The following is a 16,837-nucleotide window of genomic DNA, read 5'->3' as shown; positions in this document are numbered from 1 at the left end:
TAATTGTTTTATTAAGTGTGTAGGGATGATTTGGGGGACAGTGAGGGGAGTTAGAGGTCAGGTTAGGGCTTCAGGACAGTGATATGGTGACATTAGAGGTCAGATTAGGGTTTAGGGGCAGGGATGTGGAGGAGCTGGAGGTCCCATCTCTGCTCCACGCTCCATGCCCCACATTTGAAGTGCGGTGATTTGGACAGGTGACAAAGGACACCCACAGTCCAAGCCTCCATTCCACATTTGAAGGCCATGCAAACAGGAGGCACAAGGACCGGTAGGTCAGTGTGCCTGGAGTTCGAAGCTGCAATTCATCTCGAGTTCGGGGTCCAGTTACTGGCTAGCCGGGGGGGGGGGCAGTCAACACCGAAGATCATAGACTAAAGGTCAATCGGAAGTCCGGAAGTCAAAGCCTGATGGGCAAAGCCTGGAGACTGGAGGCCTGTCACGGAGCTGGAGGACTACCTATCTGTGGATGGTTGGGAGGGGGTGACTTTGCTATTGTTGTTTTGGTGCTCATTGTGTTCTGTGCTGCTCTGCAAAACATTGTGGATATACTGTGCTGGCAGCAGGCTGTGTGCTGATGCTTGCAAGTTCTCCTAGCACGTCACTAGTTTATGTTAGTAGTTAATGCAAACAACACATTTCACTGTATGTTTCGATGTGCGTGTGATTAATGAATCTGAATCTGAATATGAATCTACTGAAGACCTGTAACTAAAATGCTGGGGAGCTTCCGTTTTATTATCCTCTTCCTCTTACACCATCTATTGCTGCAGTATATTTGTAGAACTGAAAGGAAGAAACTAAGAACATATTTAACGTAAATATGACTCACTTTAAAATCAGGGCCCAGAGAAAAATGTGAGGGATGGTAACGGAGAGCAACCTTCAAGGAGTGGTGCCTCAAAAAGGAAGCATCCATTTTTAAAGACCCCCACCACCCAGGACAGGATATGCCCTCTTTTCGTTGTTATCACCAGGAAGGAGGGACAGAAGCCTAAAGGAACACACTCAGCGATTCAGAGACAGCTTCTTCCCCTCTGCCATCCGATTTCTGAATGGGCATTGAACACAGGAACACCACCTCACTACTTTTTTATTTCTGTTTTTGCACTATTTAATTTAACTATTTTATATATATACCTACTGTAATTCACAGCTTTATTTCTATATTATCATGTATTGCATTGTACTGCTGCTGCAAAGTTAGCAAATTTCACAACATATCCCAGTGATATTAAATCTGATTCTGATTCTGAGCAACCTGGTGCTGGAAAGATTCCAGTATCTCCTACAGGAAGAGTTTGTAATAGAAGAACATGAGTTCAAAATGATGCTATTGCTATGCATTATGTTACAGTTCTGTTTTGAAATCATACAGGAACAGTTTGGCATTAAGAACCATCTGATGTGTGGCACTACAGGTATGAAGTAAGAGACGTTGTGGGAGTTGGAGGAGAATTTGAAATTCTAGCCTTGTGGCATAGCATGCCATCCAAAGGTAATAAAACAAGCAAAATGAGAAATAAGACATACTTTGATAAATATTCTCATATACTTTATCAAATAGTATCAAATTCATGACAGTCAGAGACTTAAGATGAAAGCAAAGATCAGTGCAGGACAATTACTTCAAATGCGGCGGGCTGGACAGCATAATATACTAGGAGCTGTGAGGGAATGTTTGTTCCAGAAAGCGTGGAGATTGATCAACAATTGTGACAGGTTGTCAGATAAAGTGGGTGAGCTTTCAATGGGAAGATAGTAGAACTCATGCTGGGAGGGAACCAAAGGGTTTTCTTCATCTGAATCCATTTTGAAAACTGTTTTTATTATGGACGGAAACAATCAATACAATTGATATTGATCTTTTATTTCTAGGACTCATGTCTACCTTTATTGACTACTGAACTATCATCTCCACAGGTGACCTTAAAATTCAGTAGCTGAAATAGATTTTAAAACCTCGCCAACATGATGTTCCATAGAGCCCTTCTTCGTCGTCTGACCCTTGAGTTGCTTCAGCTCTATTCTGGTGTGTTCTGAGGTGACTGATGTGGCCAATATGGGATCTGAATTTTTCCTTGAGATGTGAATGGAAACACCTGACAGGCCAGATGGGTGGATCAGTTGTGAGGTGGTTTTCTCTTTCCACCATTTACAATGGCCATCTGTGCGCTCACAAAATATAAATTCAAGCATCACACACAAAATGCTGGAGGAACTCAGCAGGCCAGGCAGCATCTATGGAAAAAAAAGTCCAGTCGACGTTTCGGGCCGAGACCCTTCAGCAGGACTGGAGAAAAAAAAAAGATGAGGACGAGGTTTAAAAGGTGGAGGAGGGGAGAGAGAAACATGAGAGGTGGAGGAGGGGAGAGAGAAATAGGTGAAGCTGGGAGGGGGGTGGGATGAAGTAAAGGGCTGGGAAGTTGATTGGTGAAAGCGAAACGGGGCTGGGGAAGGGGAAGTCTGATAGATGCAGATAGAAGGCCATGGAAGAAAGAAAGGGGGGGAGGAGCAGGCAAGGAGATAAGGTGAGAGAGGGAAAGGGGGATTGGGAATGGTGAAAGTGGGGGCATTACTGGAAGTTAGAGAAATTGATGTTCATGCCATCAGGTTGGAGGCTACCCAGATGGAATATAAGGTGTGGTTCCTCCAACCTGAGTGTGGCCTCGTCACGACAGTATAGGAGGCCATGGACTGAGATGTTGAAATGAGAATGGGAAGTGAAATTAAAATGGGTGGCTACTGGGAGATCCCACTTCTTCTGGCGGATGGAGCATAGATACTCAGACAAATGGTCTCCCAATGTACGTCGAGTCTTACTGATATAAGGGAGGCCACACCAGGAGCACTGACACCAACAAACACACAGGTGAAGTGTCGCTGTTTGGGGCCCTAAATGGTAGTGAGGGAGGAGGTGTAGGGGCAGGTGTAGCACTTGTTCCACTTGCAAGGATAAGTGCCAGGAGGGAGATCAGTGGGGAGGGATGAATGGACAAGGGAATTGCATTGCATAGGTAGCGATCCCTGCGGAAAGCAGAAAGTGGTAGGGAGGGAAAGGTGTGTTTGGTGGTGGGGTCCCGTTGGAGATGGCTGAAGTTCTGGAGAATTATGTGCTGGACTAAAAGGTGGGATTGCTCAGTAAGACCTGACGTAGATTGGGAGGCCATTCCACCGAGCACCTACGCTCTGTCCACCAGAAGAAACAGGATCTCCCAGTGGCCACCCATTTTAATTCCACTTCCCATTCCCATTCCGATATGTCAATCCATGGCCTCCTCTGCTGTCGTGATGAGGGCACACTCAGATTGGAGGAACAACACCTTATATTCCTTCTGGGTAGTCTCCAACCTGATGGCACGAAAATTGATTTCTCAAATTTCTGGTAATGCCCCCCACCCGCTTTACCATTTCCCATCTCCTTTTCTCTCTCACCTTATCTCCTTGCCTGCCCATCACCAACCTCTGGTGCTCCTCTCCCCTTTTCTTTCTTCCATGGCCTTCTGTTCTCTTCTATCAGAATCCCCTTTCTTCAGCCCTGTATCTCTTACACCAATCAACTTCCCAGCTCTTTACTTCATCCCTCCCCCTCCCAGTTTCACGTATCACCTTGTGTTTCTCTCTTCCCTCCTCCACCTTTTAAACCTAGTCCTCATCTCTTTTTTTTCTCCAGTCCTACCGAAGGCACTTGGCCTGAAATGTTGACTGTACTCTTTTCCTAGATGCTGCTTGACCTGCTGAATTTCACCTGCATTTTGTTTGTGCTGCTTGGATTTCCAGCATCTGCAGATTTTCTCTTGTTTGAAATACAAATTCAGGATTGCCAATATCCTCTTCAATACTCCTTTTCAATGTGGAGTGCACTGTTCAATGTTCCCAAGAATCAATGTTGCATTTTACAAGGGAGCTTTGAAATATCTTTTTGGTAGTCTGCCTGATGGTTTCTTCTCATGACAGACCTTGAACAAGGTGTCTTTTAGAAGAATCTGATGTCAAGATTTGAACATTTTCACCTACCCAAGAAGACCAGGAACGTAAACATCCTTCCAACTTAAAAGTAGAACATCCTTAACATCCTTAACACATTTTAGCTCCAATTCACACCAGGCAGCTGGTCTCCTGGGCAACAGCTAACTGGCAATTGCACTGAATGAACTCAGTTTTAATAAGTTATAAACTGTCCTGGCACCCTGCATCATGTCACTCAGACAGCAAGTTGTCAGCCACCATGGAAATGGCAACACATATTGCAGGGTTGGGGTTGCATTCCAGAATTTAACTCTTGATCACTGCTACCCATTGATATCAAAGCCAGCAAGCATTCTCAGAAAAAAAAGTCTGAAAAGTATCATATTACCTTCTTGAAAAGCAAAAGCAAACCACAAGCTAATCATTCAATAAAGAAAGAACATTTGACAGACTGATTCATTATTCTCTTCTTCTTAACTGTGGTTTAATAATCAGCCTTACATAATCTATGTAATTCTAAATTAGTTTTGAGGCAGTAGAATAAAACAAAATAAAAGAGGTGACAGCATGTCGTAATGTGAACAAAGTCACCAGAGTGTCACTGAAGCTAGTGGATATAAAAATGTTTTATTCAACAAAAGGAGACACTCTTGGAGGAAGAGCCCTGTTTGACTTAGTATCACATTTATATGCTGAAGATCAAAGATAGCTGCAGGACAATTCTATTGTTACAATGTATATACAATGCTTCCTTTGAATTACAGATAGTTTTCACACATCTTCTTCACACCCACAATCCAGACACCCAAAATGAATGTTAATTAGCATTGCCTGGTTTTCAATCAACTGGTCTCCATGGCTTCGGGAGATCTATTGTTCAGGACTGTATTTTAAATTTAATCTACAATCCATGTTCATGTCTGAAGAATGGCTGCTGTTAAACTTTACATTTGTTATATAACCTAGCTCCAGAATACACCCTAACAGTCCCTCCTCTTAGCCCTCCTGGGCAAAAATAAATTTGTTCCAGGAAAGGCCAAACTTTAAGGAGGATCTAATCAAAAATAGGGCAGCAAAAATGCCTTGGACTTCGAAACCCCCTTCCCCAATTACCTATCATGTGCATCTACATCTACGCTACCATCCCTAATAGTTACCTACAAGACATTCGGCAGAGTTCGTTCCAGAAATTTGACCAAGCCCTTAAAATGCAGCTTTGTCATTCATATGCCCGTTGCCTCCTTCCCTGTGGGCCAATTGCAGTTTAATCACATTCTTTAACTTCAGCCCTTCATGTATCAGGCTCAAAGGCAACAGTTCACACTCCGGGTCATGACCAAAGACTGTCATAATTTCGATGACTGGTCTCTCAGACCCTCTCATCCATGTACAGGAGAGGGTGGCATGGTGTCTATATAAATGACTGCAAGGACCTCACCCCAGTGTCACTCTCTTCCACACTGTCCAGTTGATTGCTGGCCCAACCACTGAAAGGGCCCAGCTGTGTGTAATTCCTTTTCTTTCTCAGTCTGCTCCACCATCAAAGTTGATGCCTCTGCTGTAACTCAGATTCAGTCCCATCTATTTTTCCCAAATGTTTTTCTATTCCGAGCTATACAGCTGATCATCTGCCTTCAGCAACCAGCCTTCATTACAGAATACAGTTAGCGTTAGACTTTAACATGCTATTCATGGCTTGCTGTCGGCTCTCTCGGTGTCCTCTGCCTTCGCGTTTGCTGTGGGTCTGCTTCCATCAGCTGTGGTCGGGTCTGGTGCAGCCGGCTGATGTTCATCACTCAAGGTCTCTGCAATGACACTGTTACTGGGTACACTTGACCTCTTGGTCTGTCTGTGAGGGTGACAAGAAGGTGAGTCACACAATTTAACCCAGGTCCAGTGTTTCCACTGGCTACTTCACTGGGACTATTCTCCAACACAAGCATCATTCATCCAGAACACTCCCTGTTGTCCTACCGACCTGGGAGTGAAACCTGTCCTTTCAACCAGCTCCCTTACCATGACTACATTACCTGGGCCACCTGGCAGTGGGAGGGCTTCTCTTCCTCTGGCTCCCTCTGATCCGCAATATGTCACTACTGCTTTGCTCGATCCCTCACTGTGTTACCCTGGTTACAGTGGTCTTTCACATCTCCATGTAATCTTATTGAATTAGCTTTGTCATTTCATCCTGTAGTCTTGTAATTTCTGTTGCTTCTTGTACTTCTGCTGCCCTTCTCACACTGATATCTGGCCACTCATTCCCTTTATGCTCCTTACTATCCCCTTCCTGGTAAGCACTGCACCCTCCTCAGGCAGCTGCACAACTTCTAACAGCTCCTGCCTGTGCTTGGTCCCTACCCTAAGGACCACCAGACATGACTTCCACACATCGCCCTGTCTCTCCTCCCTGCCCGGGGCTGCTGTCTCTCTGTGGGTCGTGTTAGCTGCTTTGCAGGTCACACATGTTCATTCTCTCTGTCTTGTACACATTATTTCTCTTTTTCCCGAATCTATGATAGGACCTGTCTTACTCAGTGAGCCTACCCCCAAGAGAGTACCTCCATTGTTTGGGCACACCCAAAAATCTACATTTCACTTTGCCGGACCCCTAATCAACCCCTTGGGTACATCCGTGGATGACACCACTGGCAATAGAGGGGGCCGTCAGCCGTTTGTCTGCCCTCACCAGCTCTATAATCTGGTCAGCAGTCAAATCAGAAAGAGAAGGTGCTGCTATGGAACCTGCCTGGTTTGGTGAGTGGTTTTCACACTTTTCTCTCTTTTCAGGACACTGTCTCCAACCAGGGCCTGAGAAGCCGCAGCTGTCTATTCCAGCAGTTCCTTGCTACGTGCCCTGGCTGCGGGCACACAAAGCAAGTTCTCTGTGCTGTCATGGCAGCTACATTCACAACAACCACTTTACGACGTCTCTTCCCCATCCTCTAGTCCATCTCACTGGCCCATGATACTATCGCGGAGTAGATCGATCACACCGTTATCCCCAAATCTAAAGCTTCCTCGTGGGCTGAGCTCAGGCCTTCCTTCAGCATTTTCAGGAAGACTGGGTCATCCCTCCCGAGATCATCCAACCCTGAATACTCCTCATACGCTCCATATTTATGTTCTGCAGGCTCATCAGCTCTTTGAATCACTGCCATTACCGTTCCCTTGTTACTGTGTTTTCCCCCCAGTCACTGCCTCACTTCCTCTTTAAAAGAGCAATATCTTTCTTCACTGCTGCCATTCCCGGTAGTTGTTCATGTACCACCCCACACCCCATACTGTCCAACATATTTCTTGGGCACTTAGCTTTCAGCAACACATGTCTATCTTTAGGATGCATCTGGTGAATTTCAATCATTTCCTCGAGCTTGCACCAGAATTCTAAATTCCTGCAGGCAACTTTAAGTGAGGGCAACTCTGACAAAATGCTCTGATATTACCCCGGGTGAAGGGCTTATGGATGGTCATAATCAAAGTCAAGGTTTCTTTCAGCTCATCAGGGTTCTTGAGCTGATGTTGCCTGACTTCAATTGGTGCCATCCCGACAGATATATCTGGGGATAACATCTCCCTTAAATATCTCCACACTAATTTCCACATTATGCAAAATATAAATGATGGATAAAAATTAAACTGTACACACTTAAAACCGCAGAGCATGTATTCTGCAATCTGTTACTTATGTGCGTCTGATTTCGTAATACCTGTTATATTCCTTTACATTTAAAATTGTTACACCAAGGTTATGGACTTATTCTTAAAACACACACTCTCGCAAACATGTCTGCCACTATACCATTCCCCAAATGAGTACACACGCACTCCACGGGCATCCTGAATGGCCAGTGGTAACCCTTTGCAACAGGTGGCACCAAACTAACACACATAAGTTCAGTCTCTTTCATAAACACACATGCATGCACACACACCACACTACTTTTAACTGTATCTACAAGTTCAGCTCTCCGCCGTGTTCATGATACCTCATGATCCCGTAGCCACCAACCCGAACAGATTCAAGTGTGAGTGTTAATTTTAAAAATACTCACCCACTTAGACTGCTGAGATCACTGGTCACACGATGGGTCACGAAGGCATCCAGACAAGCGCCCAAATGTAGTAACATGAACAAAGCAACTGGAAAGACACTGAAGCTAATGGATACTGTATAAAAGTGTTTTATTCAACAAAATGAGGCATTCTTGTAGGAAGAGGTCTGTTCAACCCCAATATTATATGGTAAAGATCAAAGTTAACAGCAGGACAATTCTATAGTTACAATGCTTCCTTTGAAGTACGCATAGTTTTCACACACCTTCTTCTGCGCATTCTCTCTCCAGACACCCAAAATGAATGTTACTCAGCATTGTCCGGTTGTTAATCAGCTGGTGTCCACAGCTCCAGGAAAACTATTATTCAAGGCTGCATTTTAAGTTTAATGTACAATCCATGTTTATAGAATGGCTACTGTTAAAGTTAATATTTGCTGCATACTCCAGAATACACCCTAACAAGTGGATGCAATATTTTCATTCAGAAGGCAGATAACTGTAGCACAATAGCATGAAGTATAATAGCACAATATTTTTTTAAATCCCTCTTTATGGACCAAGAATAATACATTATTCTCAGTGGCAAACAGAAACTTCAACTCTAGACATTTACTGTTACTGTATATCTCTACTTATGATATGTACTGCCTTTGCTTCAAAAATGAAACAGGGGCAGTACATGTAGTAAGTAAGCATACAGAATGCCTATTTGTACTGCCTGCTGTACAGCATTAAGCTAGTTATATTAATAAGCACATCTTTTTGCTACTGCTTTAGTATAATTTTGTCCTTGAGATGTTAAAAAACAGCTATTATTTCAAAGTGTCTGACATCTGATTTCATCATTTCTTCCCATTATATGGCACAAGGAGTCCTTGAGATAAGTTTTTACCTAACTTAGCATTTCCTTGCCAACCAGATGATAGAGTAGACGTTTCCACTTTGTTTTTGCTTTACCATATTCATTAAATCCTGCTTCATTTTCCATTGTTCAGTTTCAAGTAATATTATTTCTATAAAATTGAGTTGAAATGTGGTAACTCACTGTTTTGCCAGAGAAATAGTGGGGGAGTATGTGAAAGTTGCAAATGGTATAAGCACTGTGGTTTGAGTGGTTTTATGTATTTTTTTATATTTCCAAATTAACTGTAGTTTGAAGATGTTTTCAGAAGTTCATGGTGAGCTTCTCATTTTGCTTTACCACTTTATTGCTTCGACTACGACATGACAATGAGCATAATGTGAGCCCATCGGTAAGATAAAAGAAAGAGAAGAAAAAACAACTGCATATTTTTAACCCAAATCTACTCCATTAAAACTCTTGGTTATATGTCAAAGTATAGTGCATATCATCATGATCTCATAAGACGGTGGTTGAGGCACATTCTCAGATCCAGATAGCAAGCTGATCCGATGGAGAGAACTATTGAAGTAGGGAGTTTGATGCCTTACAAAGATAGGTAGCTTCCTCTACTGTGATAAAAAACAGAAAATGGTCAACATATCAGGCAATGTCTGGACAGCAAAAGTGCATACATCAGGATGCTCTTCATTGATTACAGCTCAGCATCATCCCCTCAAAACTAATCAGTAAACTCCTAGACCTGGGCCTCAATACCCCTTGTGCAATTAGATTGTTGGATTTCCTCACTTGTAGACCCCAGTCAGTTCGGATTGGCAAAAACATCTCCTCCACAAACTCCACCAGCACAGGAGCACCACAGGGAAGTGTGCTTAGCCCCCTGATTTACTCGCTTTACACCTATGACTGTGTGGCTAAGTACAGCTCCAACTCCATATACAAGTTTGCTGATGACACCACTGTTGTGGGCTGTATCAAAGGTAGTGATGAGTGATAGCATACAGGAGGAAGATTGAAAATTTGGCTGAGCGGTGTCATAACAACAACCTCTCACTCAATGTCAACTGATTGTATATTACAGGAGAGGGAAACCAGAGGTCCACGAGCCAGTAATCATCGGAGAATCAGAGGTGGAGAGGGTCAGTAACTTCAAATTCCTGGGTCCAACTATCTCAAAGGACCTGTGTTAGACCCATCATATAAATATAATTGCAAAGAAAGCACAATAGCATCTCTACTTCGTTATGAGTCTGTGGAGGTTTGGCATGACATCAAAAACCTTGGTAAACATCTATAGATGTGTGGTGGAAAGTGTACCGACGGAATGTATTACAGCCCGGTATGGGAACAGCAAAGCCTTTGAATGGAAAATCTGACAAAGGATAGTGGATTCGACCAAGTACACCATGGGTAAAGCCCTTCCAACCACTGAGCACATCTACATGAAACACAACCATAGGAAAGCAGCATCCTTTATCAAAGATCCTCACCAGCCAGACCATGATCTTTTCCCGCTGTGCCTTCACATAGAAAGTACAAGAGCCTCAGAACTTGCATCTCCAGATTCAAGAACAATTCAAGAACTCCTCAACCATCAGATTCTTGAACAAAAGAGGATAACTTCACTCACCTATTGAGATGTTCCCACAACCAATTATCTCACTGTAAAGTCTCTTTATCTCGTTATTTCACGTTCTTGTTATTTGTTGCTCTTAATTTATATTTGCATTTGCACAGTTTGTTGTCTCCTATGCTCTACTTGCTCTTTCATTGATCCTGTTTACAGTTACTATTCTATAGATTTGCTGAATATGCCCACAGGAAAAAGTATCTCAGGGTTATATGTGGTGATATATGTACTTTGATAATAAATTTTACTTTGAACTTTGAACATTTATAGATCAGAGATAACACTGCAACATCATATCCTCAATCCTACAACCCACACTCTTTCCAAGCAGTAATTCATCTTGCCATCTTTGGTCAAAGGCACTCTTAGAAATTTGATCACATAACATCTGACTATGCAACTTCAAATTTTCCTAATAATTGTAGCCAAGCATCTTTGCATGAGGCTTTATTCTAGCATTTAATCTAGAATTGCTTGAAGAACTAAGCGACTAATCATGACCGAGTGAAGAAAGGCAACTGAGCATGCAAAGAGAACAATTTAAAGGTGGAGAGGAGATCATCAGAGGAACTTTGTTTCAATAAACAGTTGTTTCAATTTTGATAGAAGTGTACAAGATAATAAGAGGCATGCATCAAATGGATAGCTAGGGTAGAAATAGCAATACAAGGAGGGCATAATTTTAAGGTGATTGGAGGAATGTATTGGGGAGATGTCAAAGATACGTATTTTAAAATTCTTTTAATAGTACAGAGACGTGGGTGTGGACCGCCCTGCCAGTGGTGGTGGTAGAAGCAGATACATTAGGAAAAGTTAAGAAACTCTGAGATAGGCACATGAATGATCGAAAATGGAGGCTATGTAGGAGGGAAGGGTTAGATCGATCTTAGAGTAGGTTAAAAGGTCAGCACAACGTCATGGACAGAAGGGCCTGTGTTATGCTTTCGTGTTCCATAATAATAATAAGTGACAACTTGCTGAAATTGTGACAACTACCAACAGCAAAATGCTAACATTTAGATTTACCTTGTACTCCACAATCATATATTGAACATATAAATATCTCACTATTGGTAACATATACAATATCCTATCTGAAGTGCCATTGCACAATATTATTCAAAGACTGCAGCCGCACTTCCCCACACTGGGAATTCTTTTGATAGTACTTTTAAATGATCCACCCTTCTCATTGGCTTGTATTTGTATTCTAAACTGAGAAAGTGATTCAGAGTTCATCTACATTTAACGTTGGCGAGAACCAATAGGAACTAAATTGAGAAATGGCACGAAAGTCAGTGAGTATTCCTTAATGGGCCTTTGTGCCAAGTTAAGTTCCATGCCACCAACTGATCTCAGAAACACTGAAGGAACTTTGATGATGGATGCTGCTTTCTTGTGCCACCGCTCCTTGTAGATGTGCTCAATGGTGGGGGGAAGTTTTGTCTATGACGCATTGGGCTGTATTTATCACTTCTTGTAGGCTTTCCTGCTCTTGATCATTTTTATTGGCTTCTCTGTTCTGTAATGACTAAATCTTGGTTCAAGAATACCAATTGTAATCCTTAGCTCCCTATATTGTCAATAGTAAAGTCCCTTGGTCCTACTCACCACTGACCCCTCCTCAACACATGCTCACCATCCTGTTGTGGAGGGAAAGAATGAAATCTAGTCAGCATGAAGGATGGAGGAAGGTGAAAAGTGGAAATCAGAGTAGGTTAGAAAAGTATCTCCAACAACATCACTTGACGTCAATACTTTAGTCTGAAAATAACAAATATACGTGGGTCTTATAACCCCATGTATTTTTGGATGGCCATAACAAGACCATAAGACATAGGAGCAGAATTACGCCATTTGGCCCATCAAGTCTGCTCCACCATTCAATTACGGCTGATCCTTTTTGTTATCCTCCTCAATCCCATTTCCCAGCCTTCTCCCCGTAATCTTTGACGCCATGTCCAATCAAGAAGCTATCAATCTCTGCCTTAAATACACCCAAAGACCTGGCCTCCACAGCTGCATGTGGCAATAAATTCCACAAATTCACCACTATCTAGCTAAAGAAATTTCTCCACATCTCTGTTTTGAAAGGGTGCCCCTCTATCCTGAGGCTGTGCCCTCTTGTCCTGGACTCTCCCACCATGGGAAACATCCTTCCCATATCTACTCTGTCTAGGCCTTTCAACATTCGAAAGGTTTCAATGAGAGCCCCCCTCATACTTCTAAATTCCAGCAAGTACAGACCAATTCCAGCAAGTACAGACCCAGAGCCATCAAACGTTTCTCATATGATAACCCTTTCATTCCTGGAATCATCTTTGTGAACCTCCTCTGGACCTTCTCCAATGCCAGTACATCTTTTCTTACGCAAACACGTGGAATTCTGCAGATGCTGGAAATTCAAGCAACACACATCAAAGTTGCTGGTGAACGCAGCAGGCCAGGCAGCATCTCTAGGAAGAGGTACAGTCGACGTTTCAGGCCGAGACCCTTCGTCAGGACTAACTGAAGGAAGAGCTAGTAAGAGATTTGAAAGTGGGAGGGGGAGGGGGAGATCCAAAATGATAGGAGAAGACAGGAGGGGGAGGGATGGAGCCAAAAGTTGGACAGGTGATTGGCAAAAGGGATATGAGAGGACCATGGAACAGGAGGTCCAGGGAGAAGGAAAAGGGGGAGGGGGGGAAAAACCCAGAGGATGGGCAAGGGGTATATTCAGAGGGACAGAGGGAGAAAAAGGAGAGAGAGAGAAAGAATGTGTATATATAAATAAATAACGGATGGGGTACGAGGGGGAGGTGGGGCATTAGCGGAAGTTATGCCCATCCGTTATTTATTTATATACACACATTCTTTCTCTCTCTCTGTACCTCTTCCTAGAGATGCTGCCTGGCCTGCTGCGTTCACCAGCAACTTTGATGTGTGTTACATCTTTTCTTAGATGAGGGGCCCAAAACTGTTCACAATACTCAAGGTGAGGCCTCACCAGTGCCTTATAAAGCCTCAGCATCACATCCCTGCTCTTGTATTCTAGACCTCTTGAATTGAATGCTAACATTGCATTTGCCTTCTTCACCACCAACTCAACCTACAAGTTAACATTTAGGGTGTTCTGCACAAGGACTCCCAAGTCCCTTTGCATCTCAAATTCTTGGATTTTTCTCCACGTTTAGAAAATAGTCAGCATATTTATTTCTACTACCAAAGTACATGACCATGCATCTTCCAACATTATATTTCATTTGCCACTTTCTTGCTCATTCTCCTAATCTGTATTAGGAATCGGTATTAGAAATCTGTATGTTCTTCTGCATCCTACCTGTTTCCTCAACACGTCCTGCCCCTCCACCAATCTTCATATCATCTGCATATTTGGCAACAGAGCCATCTATTCCATCATCAGATTATTTATACACAGCATAAAAAGAAGTGGTCCCAACACCAAACCCTGTGGAACACCACTAGTCACTGGCAGCCAACCAGACAAGGATCCTTTTATTCCCACTCGCTGCCTCCTACCAATCAGCCAATGCTTGAATCATCTTAGTAAATTTCCTGTAATATCATGGGCTCTTAACTTGGTAAGCAGTCTCATGTGTGACACCTTGTCAAAGGCCTTTTCAAAGTCCAAATATACAACATCCACTGCATCCCCTTTATCTATCCTATCTGTTATCTCCTCAAAGAATTCCAACAGGTTCATCAGACAGGATTTTCCCTGAAGAAAACCATGCTGACTTTGTCCTATCTTGTCCTGTGTCACCAAGTATAGCATCACCTCGTCCTTAACAATTGACTCTAACATCTTCCCAACCACTGAGGTCAGGCTAACTGGTCTATAATTTCCTTTCTGCTGCCTTCCTCCTTTCTTAAAGAGTTGAGTGACATTCATAGTTTTCCAGTCCCCTGGCACCATGCCAGACTCCAATGATTTTTGAAAGAGCATTTTTAATACTGGCACAATCTCTAAAACTACCCCTCTTTCAGAATCCTGGGGTGCAATTCATCGGGTCCAGGTGACTTATGTACTTTTAGGTCCTTCAGTTTTTTGAGCACCTTCTCCTTTTTTATTTGTAATATCATCAAACAAACATTTCCATAAGATGTATTTCAGATACTGTACATATATGTCATATAATCATATTTGTCACAAATCTCCACATAATATTTATCAAAGAGAGGAAAAAAGAAAAAGCAAAAGGAGAAAACTATGTAGAATTAGGGAGTGATCTTTTTTTTTTACAACATATTTATTGATTTGTGAGAATAAAATCAGGCTTATGAGGTATTATATAGTTAAAGCATTTTTCCCAGTATGAATCAAATTGTTCCAACTTATGATTAACAGATGCTATTATCTTCTCCATTTTGTAAATGTCCATTGTAATTTCCATCCATGCGTTTAAAGTTGAGCTCTCCTGTGATAACCATTTCCTGGTAAGAGTATTTTTACCAGCCACCAGCAGTATATTCATTAAATATTTATCTCCTTTCAACCATTTTTGAGGTATATACTGAAAATATATGGTCTTACTTTCTAAGGGTATTTCACATTTAAAGATGGCTTGTAGATTATTGTGTATCCCACCCCAATAGTCTTTGATAACGGGGCATTCCCAGAAAATATGATAGTGGTTTGCATTTTGATTTCCACAATTTTTCCAGCAAACGGGGAGGTTACTATCATAATGGGATTTCTGAGAGGGTGCAATAAAATATCAAGTTTTTCCATCCAAACTCCCTCCATTTCTGTGAACTGGTACACTTCCATTGATACCTCCATATTATTGTCCATTCTTCTTCAGATATTATTATCCCTCCTTCTTCCCCATTTTGTATTAATGTATGAAGTCAAATATGTTTTAAGATTTGACAAACCCTTATACATGCTTGAAATGATTCTACTACCATTATCTGAATTATATGCTTTTCTAAATAGCTCTATCAGACATGTACTTGCCTTGGTTATATTTTTAACCCTCCTATTAACATACTGTCACATCTGTGAATACCGGTAAAAGTCTTGTTTTTCTAATAAGTGTTTCTCTTTGAGCATTTCAAAACTGAACATTTTGCTTCTTTCGTTATATGGCAAAGAATTGCTATTCCTTTAGCTGTCCAGTCCTTAAATCTAACATCCAGTTTATTCGGCGTAAAATTGGAGTCATATGCACACCACTTAAGAATTGCAATATCTCCCTTTAGTTTATATTCTCTTATAATAGTTTTCCATATTTTAAGAGCCCATTTCGCCCATGGGTTATCAATAGTATTTATGTAGGTTGGTATCAGCCAAAATTGCCTGTATGGGGATGGAAAGTATCCTCTCTTCCAATGTTTTTCCATTGACCGTTATGTGATGGGTTGCACCAGCATATCACAGCTCTCAACTGTGCTGCAAAATAATAATCCCTAAGAGAAGGTAGGCCCAATCCCCCCTTTTCCTTGGCTAATTGCAAAGTTTTGAGATGAACTCTAGACCTTTTACCTTGCCATATATAACTTGATAACATTTTGTTCCAGTCATTGAATTGATTTTGGTTAATCTCTATTGGTAGGATCTGAAAGAGATATAATAGTCTAGATAATATATTCATTTTAATGGATTCAATCCTTGAAGTGAGACTAAAAAAAGGAATTAGGTTCCATCTTGTTTTTCTTCCTTAATTTTTTTTTTATCCATAGGCGGATAATTGCATTCTGATAATTTTGCCAAATCTTTTGGCATAATGATGCCCAAATATTTGAAGACTCTGTTTGCCATGCCCAGGGATATCTACTTTCAATGTCTCTTGGTGGTCTATAGTTATATGAAAGTAATTGGGTTTTATCTATATTGATCTTGTATTCTGATAATTGGCCATATTGTTCAAAGGATTGCATCAATTTAGGTAAAGAGTATGTTGGTTGCCCTAGATAGATCAAAATGAATACCGCATAATAGGCCAATTTATGCTCTGTCCCTTTAATAGTAATTCCCCTGATATCTTCATTTTGTCTGACGTATCGAGCTAATGGTTCCAGATATAATGCGAAGAGTAGCAGTGACCATGTACAACCCTGTCTCATGCCCCTTTCTAGGGTAAAACTATTTGATACATATTCATTAATTTTAATCCTAGCAATAGGATTATCATATAGTGCCTGTATAGTTTTAATAATTGTGTCATGTAAACCAAATCTATGTAAAACTCTGTAAAGAAAATTCCAATTAACCGAATCAAATGCCTTTTCAGTATCCACGCTTATCACTATTGCTTCAATTTCATTTTTCATATATGATCCATAATGTGAAGTGTCCTTCGTATATTGTCTTGTGTT

Source organism: Mobula hypostoma, chromosome 4 (assembly GCF_963921235.1).
Source record: "Mobula hypostoma chromosome 4, sMobHyp1.1, whole genome shotgun sequence".
NCBI classification, from domain to species: domain Eukaryota; kingdom Metazoa; phylum Chordata; class Chondrichthyes; order Myliobatiformes; family Myliobatidae; genus Mobula; species Mobula hypostoma.
The sequence above is the reverse complement of the archived record's forward strand: the minus strand, read 5'-3'. Positions refer to the sequence as shown.